At 34.3% G+C, this 7424-nt stretch overlaps 1 long non-coding RNA gene across 2 annotated transcripts in view; it reads left to right on the top strand.

The window, feature by feature from the left end:
• Positions 1-5399, top strand: part of LOC143997330 (uncharacterized) — a 7710-nt gene extending 2311 nt beyond the window's left edge. For both annotated transcript variants that reach the window (XR_013277676.1, XR_013277675.1), the window contains 3 exons: positions 1-2709; positions 3923-3989; positions 5247-5399. The exon at positions 1-2709 is cut by the window's left edge. This is a non-coding gene — a long non-coding RNA (uncharacterized LOC143997330). The remainder of the gene's footprint in view (positions 2710-3922; positions 3990-5246) is intronic.
• Positions 5400-7424: the final 2025 nt, after the last annotated feature.

Below are 7424 nucleotides of genomic sequence, written 5' to 3'. Positions count from 1 at the left end.
AATGTGTTGTAAATACAGTTGCCCTGGCTGTCAATTACTGCTCCCCCCTTTCAAGTCACAGCTGATTCCTACAAAACAAACAATTAAAACAAACTTATTGCCGGTGACAATCAGTCATTAGGCTTCCTATGCTGACTTTTGATTGGAACAAAATGATCTCAAGAGAAAGCAAAGCACTTGGCTAGTGAGATTTAGAGAGGTGAGTACTGGTCCCACAGAGGCATTCTTTCACTCAAGAAAAAGCAGTTCATGCAAGAAGGATGTGTAACATATAACATAACTTTTATGGTACTTTTTTTTATTAAAATTTGTATAACTTTTATAAAGCCTAGGGTAACGTGTGAAACAATTCCTGAGAATAAAGTCAAGCTGTATGTAAAAGAAGCTAAAACAGGAAGGAAATTTTATCATAGTCAAATTAAAAATACATTAAAATGATTAAATAAAAATATGTAAAAAAAAACAGGAGCAAATAATCACTAATAGAGGGTAAGAATAAAAATCAAGCACGGCAATAAAGAAAACAGAGATAGTGGAATTCTGAACAAAGACACAAGCACTGGGATAAAAAGGAAAAAAAAAAAGATGACACGAAAGGGAGAAGAGAAGGTAGAAAGAGCCAGAGAGCAGACAGGGTTATGGGTTCAGGAGCCCTCTGGGCTTTAAGAGGTCAAAGCTCTCTGACAGTCTCCCCCCCCCCCCTTTCCATTCCAGGCAACCATCCAGTGTTTATAAACAAATCACATCACTGCGGGCCCCAGAAGAAAGTCATCCTACTATCTCCAAAACCCCTATAACACCAATACCAAAAAAAAAAAAAAAAGGTCTACTGTCCAAACTCCAAAAACTGCACTATTTTTAAATCCACCAAAAATCCCAAGAGTAATATTAATACAGCACGTCTAATAGTAGGGTTCAAGTGAAATCCAAAGAAACACTGGAAAAAAAGACGAAACAAACAGCACTAATTATGGCAATTAAATAAGAACAAATCAGACAAAAAAGTAAACAGAACAGACCTAGTTTCAATCACCTGAAACAATACAGCCTTGTCCATATATGATTAACCCTGATCAAATCACTTCAGCTAATATTCCTTAGTCAGCACAAAATAATAAAACCAACTGTACAAATGTAGACTTTACTTTGAAAATAAAATGTAATTAAAAATAAACTAGAAAAGGGTATTTTTAACATTGCAACATTCAGTAACTAGAAAGTAACACGTGTTTAAAAAAAACGATTATTAGAAATGAAAATAAAAAACAGATTCTCAAAATCAGAAGCACATCAAACTTCGAAACCATCTTAATTAAAACCATGTTTAATTTGCGGGAAAAGAAACAATCCTACACTAAATGGATCAATACTTTTTACAAAGATTGTGATCCACACAATCTACACAAGTCTTTCATCATAAAGAAAAATCCATATATCTGATTAAAAAAATTGCATTCCTACACAAAGAATGACCAAAGAGTACCTGCTGGAAAACATGTTTAAATTTTATGTAAAGTAAAAAGATGAAAAGGAACTATACCTCAGAAGAAAATAGCCCATCTTCTGTCCTTTGTCTATCAGCCTCCTGTTAAAGCATATGGAAAATGTTTTCAAAATGCCGAGATTTGGCACATTGTCATTGCAAAGAGAGGAGCGCAGTGATGCTGTTATAGAAAATGGGAAATAAATTCAGGGTTGGGTGCTGCCTCCTTCAATGCGGATTTATCTAAGTTTAATTTAATATTCTGCAATCACTGTATGATCACATATAATTCACCTGGATTTTTAAGGGCTCTTCCTAAAAACATTCACCAAAACACCATAGCATTTCGATTGAATAAACCTTTTTATTTGTATCGTTTTTTTTTTCATTTTAATCCTCTATTAGCACTAAAAAAAAAATGCAAAAATGTGACAGCATGCAAAAGACATTCTATGACACAAGAACCTTATTGGAAAGACACCTGACTGTGACACCTAAATGTCACAAAACGGTTGTTTGTAAAACACCAAACCTTTAATCAAATTATTGGCATTTCAATTGATTAGATAAACTGAAATCTATAACTGACTACGAGCCATTTCAAATATTTATCTATCTCATTTTTAAACAAAACATCCCATCCCCACCCCCTAAAAAATGATTATAAAAGGACTACTGAGAAATTCTTCAGATATTGAATTACAATAATAAAATGATTTCCACCTGGAAAGGTCTAGTAATATAATAACAACGATGATAGTAATTATAATAATGAATAATTCAACAACTCTTTCACATATATATAGGAGAACATACAGCATTTAAAAATAACATTAAAAAAAAATTGGATAACTGAGAGAAGGACTTATAATAAACATAATTTTGATGTAACTAAAATACCTTTGACCTGTAGGACATAGAACCTCTGAAGAATTGTATGAAAAAAAGACAAAAAAATGGGGACAATTAGAGACAAATTAACCATTTATTAGCTCTATTAAAAATATGATCATATTTTATTTTATTTTTGTCTGTATTCTAAGGCTTTCTTGTTGTACTTATGCTTTGAAGGTTATAACGAAATCCTCACAGCAATTAGTCATTTTTTGCCATTTGATGTCACAAGGTACAATTACTATAGACGGGAAGACGCTGCAAAGTGGAGAAATGCAGCCTGCATGCTTGTGGCATTCTGACTGCGAGAAGAGGAAGTGTTGCTGTAACGGGTATTATGTTTATTTGATAAAGAAAATCAATGGAAGTGGCTGTAAAGTAGTTAGTGAGGCGTGTGTTTGGGACTCGGGTTGAATAGTGACTCCGACGGGCTGGTCGATCAGCTATAAGAGCTTTGGAAATCTAACCTAACCCTCAGACCATGCTACTTCTTACTCACTGCAACACATGCTCCAATCTTGCTCATCCCCTCCTGCTTCCCCTGTTAACCCTTTCCTGGCATGGCTTACCACTCATTTTCCCCTTAATGTCTGCTTCTTTTCATTAAAACTCAGCTGCAGCCCAACTATTTAAGCACTGAAATATACAAATTCCAACAATATATAATTTTAAGGAATGTGTTGTTTATATTTTTGTATTTTGACAAATGTATGCTTTTCTTTCATCTCTGGTGTTTTTATTTCGGAATCTTTCCCCCTTCAAAGATTTCAATATTATTTGTTTTTCTACTTTCACATCAATTATTATGGTTTTGAATGTGTGTGTGTATATATATATATATATATATATATATATATATATATATTGTACTATTATATATATATAATATTATATATATAATATTATATTATATATGTGTGTGTGGATGATGCACCCCTGAGTATATGTGCATATATATATATATATATATATATATATATATATATATATATATATATATATATATATATATATATATATATATATATATATATATTATATATATATTTATTTATTTATTTAGACAGAACAATGCTTACCTCTACTTCGGACACTCAGTATCTGGAGCATGTGGCCAAAGTTGTAGGTTATAGGTTTGCACAATTTTATGTCCTTTTTTTATGTCATGCAAATCTTCTATGCTATATTCATGATTTGTCACTGTGCATTGTTTTCTTTGACTTGATGTCTGATATCTCCACCCTAATAAATATCTATTGACTGTAGAATCACGAAAGCTATACCCTAGGTTTTTTTTTGTTTTGTTTTTTACCTTTATTATTTCAGATTTCAATAAATCAGATACACTCTATATATTTAATTTAGTATTTCATTTTGCACAATAATCTGATCTTTTACTGAGTGGTTGTATAATAACCATTATAAAACCAAACTATTTACAGTCACATATTTAAGCTAACTTCTTTATTCAATTCTTTTAGTCAAAGAAAATTTTCATGTAAAAACTGCACCTGTGTCTTATTTTTATTTTTTTTTATTTTTTAGTACAAGCAATAGATCAAGGCTCACTCGACCATTAATGTGCTCATCTTACAGCCCACAAAATGAAGATGTAATATATTTGTTTTTTGGACTTACTTGAATCAAATATCCTGTATGCAAATGACAAAAATAACTTCCAAAATGCTAATCAATTTATGTCAATTGGCTGCTTGGTACCAATTAAATTATTTAGTAAAAGGGCATTCTGCTGAGCAATCATTTAATTCTGCAGATCTTTCATGGTACAAACAGAAGTAATATCAGAATTTTTTGTTATTCAATCTTTAAACAATAAAAAAATAGCTTATTACATATTGTATCACTTGAGTTTTGCAATGCAGAACATATTCATATGACATTTCTTAACTATTACCCCCAATATAAAATATATGTTATCTATAAAAAAAAGTAGTCCACTGGTCACACTGCATGGTCATCGGACACCTGCAACCAGTGGACTACTTACAGCCTTGCTCTAGCAGAACATGTCTAAATGCGTAAGTACCACTGGTCAAATGCAACTTGCACAAAGCTCTACCCGGCTAGTGCTATAGAATGCAACAGATGAAAGTCAGGGAACATTACACATAAGTGTCTTTATGGGGTGAAAAAGTAAGAGAGCAAATATTGTCTCTTTCGTTCATGTACTTTTATGAAAAATCTCATGATGCATCATACTCTACTTTCATCTAAAATAGCTTCTTTTAACATAAATGCTTATATAAAATATCATACAATACTAATATATATTTTTTGGGTTTTTTTTTCACAGCATCTATGGTAGCCAAGGGCTACCTTTCTTAGTAAATGCCCGGTAATGAGTCATATATATTCCAGTGTTGTGTTGCTAGAATCCACCATTAAAACCAGATGCCTGTTGTCACAGTAGGTGCACAATGCTGCCATGACCTACACTTGTCACAAGTGTAGGAACTGGTGGCAGCACCTGCTGTCTTTAGGACCGTCAGTCCTTATGTCTCTCAAAAATGTAATAGACAAAACATATGCCTATGAATTTAATTCAGTATCTAAGGATATGTTCAACCAAGTTATTGCCAAGGTTTTTTTTGGGGGGGGGGGGGGGATTTTATATGTATCCATTTTAACTCTATATTATTCATACAGCTCTGCTTTGATAACCTTGGTCCTTTCATATATTACCATTCCACACACCAACGCCGTTCTGAATAGAAATATTTAGGAAGGTGACCATGTAGCCTGTCCAAGTAGACAGAGAGCCTGCATTACAAAACATACAGTACTTGTGAATCACAAAATAGCACAGACAAATTAGCTGTGATACTCTTTTGTGTTTTTCTTCTTTTAGACCAAGGACACTCACATCAGCAGCGTTTGGTGCTCAAGTTCAGTGAACTATTGTGGAAGTATTGCATTGAAATTTTTCTCTAAATACTATCATATGTACAAAAAAACGTTATTTTTTTTTAAATAAAGGGATAGAATTTCTCAACCTTGTCAATTTGTGTATTAAAGCTCTCAGATTTGTGTCAGGTGTGTGTGGTAGTAAGCTGGGCTCATTTCCTCTACTTTGAGGGATTTGGGTTTTGGGCCTAGTTGCTCAAACATAATGAAATATTATCAGGCGATTGTAAAGTACAGGCATGATATCACATGCTCAACTGCTCTCACTTCATTGGAAATCCAATATATGGGATTTGAAATAAAACAATTTCCATTGTGTTTTACTGTTTGTGTCAAAAAAGCACATTTGTTTTTGATTTAGATCCATCATCGCTGAAGTGCAACACATTTCAGGCTCTTCCATAATAGACGAAGTAGCACAGCCTTAGGGGAAGAAGGAGTGCGGCACTAACATAAAGACGTACAAGTGATCAGAAAACAAATCCTTTCACAATACATATATGCACAGATAATGACTCTTTCTTGGGTTTTTGGGATTTTTTAATATGGTAGTGTGAGGTGAATGATTATGTCCAAAGATCAGCTACCCATAGCAACCAAGTTACGTATAAATCCTGAAGGATGACTGCATTCTTCTGATAATCTTCTTTTATTAACTAAGTGGTATAAACACAGGAACACAATTTTAAGGCTGAATTCAGTCTTTTTTTTAAATACAAAAATTAGTTTAGCATGAAATTTGTAAGAGATTCAAGTGTTCTTGTATATTCGCTAACAAAAGAAGTATTTCAGCATCGCACATAATATTTCCATATGTATATGAAAAGCCATATTTGAAAACAGTGGATATGATGGGGCTAAAGAGCAGCTTATAGCTAACCATACACTTATAAAGGGCTGAATGACAAAAAATAAGGATTCCTCCATCCACACTATACGCCAGCTGTCAAAATACCCCAACAATGGTAGCATCTGATTGGATGCAGACATTTTTTGGCCGACAATGTTTTAGATCTCTTTAGATTTTTCAATAGAAGGATGTCGGATGGGAAGTTGGCAGTGGCCGTTAGGGCCAACCACTGAGCGAATTTCGTGCAGAACTGGACACAGATCACATTGTGTATAGCCAGCTTTACCTGGAGCTGCGATTTATGCCACTCTGCATTCATTGAAACCATTTAGATGTATCTAGTCAGATCAATAATGGATTGCTGACTGGTTGCTATAGGCAACACTCTTTGTATAGAATTATTTTGCATTTTCTGACTGAATAAACAAAATTGCTTTGTATCAAAAATGTTTTAAGTGTGTAATTACAAAATTTTAGATTTACACAAAAATGTGCTTTATTTATTAGAAGTTTGTGGTTCTGACTTGTCCTCGACTATTAATGCGTTTTTCTTTTCTTACCTGCAAGGCAAAGGTATAATGTGCTAGTATGCCTCGCATACCAGTACATTATGTGAAATGTACCTCAAAACGAAGCATTCCAGCGATGCAATGTCATCGCTGGAGACTGTGTCCATCTTCACCCGGTCTTCCTTCCAGGTGCATGTACTCTGGCTCTGTGACTGGCCAGCGCCGCGATGACATCACTTATGCGCATGTGTTTGGGAGCCGCCGGTCATGGCACAGGGCTCTGAAGAAGCGGCATGGACGGCCATTCCTTCAGAGCACATTCACCAGTGATTTTACTGGCTGCATGTTTAGGAGATATGTACACTACCTATAGGTAAGCCTTATTCTAAGCTTACCTACAGATGGGAGTTTACTTTGTCTTTAACATCAATCCAAGTCCTAGTGCAGCTGTCAATACACGATCTTCAAGAATGGTGGCACACAGGTGCCCTTAAACATCAGAGAAAATGAAAACCAGGTAAGAGTCATATCCCCTAAAGCGTATGTGCCTACCAGCTCACCAATCTGCTGCCACTGTGCAGTGTGACTGTTACATGCCCTCATTGCCCATAGTACAGGCTCACATTTAGTATTCTACCTTGTTCATTTTACCTCTACTATAGTTAGAGTGAGAGAGCAAATTAGAGCACATGGATACCTTACATGTAAGTGTTTTTTATATGCATCATTTCAGCTGAACTTATTAGTGTATGTCAATGTGTTT

Source organism: Lithobates pipiens, unplaced genomic scaffold, assembly GCF_037356315.1.
Source record: "Lithobates pipiens isolate NorthernLeopardFrog02 unplaced genomic scaffold, aLitPip1_a1.2 Scaffold_19, whole genome shotgun sequence".
NCBI lineage: Eukaryota > Metazoa > Chordata > Amphibia > Anura > Ranidae > Lithobates > Lithobates pipiens.
The sequence above is the reverse complement of the archived record's forward strand: the minus strand, read 5'-3'. Positions and strand labels throughout refer to the sequence as shown.